We start from the raw sequence: 2,339 nt of genomic DNA, 5'->3' as shown, positions 1-2,339 counted from the left end.
ATACCATTTTCTGTCTACGGTTATCTTAACCTGCGCCCGGGGAGAAACGGAAAGCGCGGCAGAGCCCTGCCTGGGGCCCGCGGGGACAAAACCCTCCTGGGGAGGAGCGGGGCATCGCTGTCTCCCAGGGCTGGGGGGTTTATGGAGACTTGGGGGCCCTCCTGGCCAAACGGGACCCCTGAAACAGCGTGACCCTGCCCGTGGCACCCTGCGGGGACGTGGGCGAGGGGCAGGGATCTGGCCTGGGGTGGTCCTGTGGCGTCGATGCGTGGGAGCACCGGTGCTTGTCTGGGAAAATGAGATTTTTGTGACTCTGGTCCCAGCGCCCGGCGTCTCGGCGAGGTGGAGGCTGCCCCGGCCCGTCCTGCCCCGCTCGGGGTTCAGGCGATGGGCTCTGCTGGCACCACCGACCAGCGCTGCCGCAGGAAATCGCGCTGAGAAATTAGCTGAGCTGGGAAACTTCGGAGTTTTGTAATAACTAATAGGTATTTTTCTAACTCAAATAGCAACTTGCCATCAGATGCTTGATAAGAGTTTGCGAGTGCTCGATTAATCCAGGAGCAGCCAGACTGAGAGTAATTTTGTTTGTCTAATTACGAAATACCCCAGATGAAGTTAGTGCCACTGACTCAGAAAGACCTTTGCGAGGGATTTGCCGGCGGAGCGCTGCGCCGTTTCCTACCTGCACCGCTCTCGATGGAGAGCAGATAAGCGAGCGCGCTCCGGCTGCGGGGCCGCACAGCGCCGGCGGCCTCAGCAGGTGGTGGCTGTGGGGCCGGGCTCCTCACTGGGATCCCCGGAGCCACCCCGGGGGTCTGGGAAGGGGAGTGGTAGGATGCTCCCTGCCTAAAAGTGGTGCTGAGGAAGGGGATGGAACTGGTGGTCCCATCCTGCAGACTCAGTGGTTTCCCCAGTGATCATGGTGAAAAGCTTTGAAGCTGGAGTAAATGAACAGAAAATGCTAAATTAGCAGAAAAATGTAACCTTTGAGCTACTCAGGCTGATTCATGGTGGAAAACTGCATCGCTGTGCGATGGGAAAGTCACCAGTGAAGGGAAAAATTCCCATGTCCTTTCCCGAGGGTGGGATGCGGCCGATGGCAGCGATGGCCCCATCGCCCACCACTGCCTGTGCTGGGCAGGAGGGTCGTTTCTGGAGCCCCGGCTGCACCTTTGTCTCAGCCATCGTTCAGGGGCTGAACCTGCTGCCATTTTCCCTTCCAAAGGAAGGTGCTTGGTTCAGAAATGCGTCTTCAGTTTTTCTCCGCTGCCATTCTCTCTCCTCATGCTCTGTGGTTTGAAGCATCTCCCCATCACAGGAGGATCCTGCCTGGGCTCCCAGCGCCGGCTTCCCTGCAGCCACCAAGCCCCACTGAAAGCCACGGCCACTGGCTCTTTTCCTGGCCCAAACCAGAGCAATTCCAGGACAGCCACTAAGAACAGGCTATGGGGGTTTGCCTGGGTGTCACAAGCTGCCCAGGGTGAACTTGGGGGGGCAGTGGCAGGGATGTGCTGCTGTTTTCATGCGTGTCTCTCTTGCCTGCCATGCCTGGTGCTAATAATGCTGAGGTTTATCCAGAGCTAAAGGCTGCAGTTTTAACGCCCCAGCTCATGCATTTATAATAATTTCCTGTATTTATAGCAATTTCCAACAGCCCATTTATTGCCTACCTGTGTACCTGCCCAAGCAGGCCCCTGTCCCATGAGCTGGTCCCATCCCTTCTCTCACCCATCAGCCGAACGTGCTTTCCCCTGCCTGCTTTGCCACTCACTGGCTCCTGTTTCAGCCCTGTTGCCCCCAGATCACAGGCTGCACCCCAACGTACTCCCCATCATCTTGGCCCCATGCACAAGACACAGAATCCCAGAATCATCCAGGTTGGAAAAGACCTTGAAGATCCTCCAGTCCAACCATTAGCCTAACATTGACAGTTCTCAACTCCACCAGATCCCTCAGCGCTGGGTCAACCCGACTCTTCAACCCTTCCAGGGATGGGGACTCCCCCCCTGCCCTGGGCAGCCCATTCCAACGCCCAACAACCCCTTCTGCAAAGAAATCCTTCCTAAGAGCCAGTCTGACCCTGCCCTGGCGCAGCTTGAGGCCATTCCCTCTTGTCCTGGCTGGTTCCTTGGTTCAAGAGACTCATCCCCCCTCTCTGCACCCTCCTTTCAGGGAGTTGTAGAGGGCCATGAGGTCTCCCCTCAGCCTCCTCTTCTCCAGACTAAACCCCCCCAGTTCCCTCAGCCGCTCCCCATCAGACCTGTGCTCCAGACCCTGCACCAGCTCCGTTGCCCTTCTCTGGACACGCTCGAGTCATTCAATGGCCTTTTTGGAGTGAG

Source organism: Strix uralensis, chromosome 14 (assembly GCF_047716275.1).
Source record: "Strix uralensis isolate ZFMK-TIS-50842 chromosome 14, bStrUra1, whole genome shotgun sequence".
Lineage (NCBI taxonomy): Eukaryota > Metazoa > Chordata > Aves > Strigiformes > Strigidae > Strix > Strix uralensis.
The sequence above is the reverse complement of the archived record's forward strand: the minus strand, read 5'-3'. Positions refer to the sequence as shown.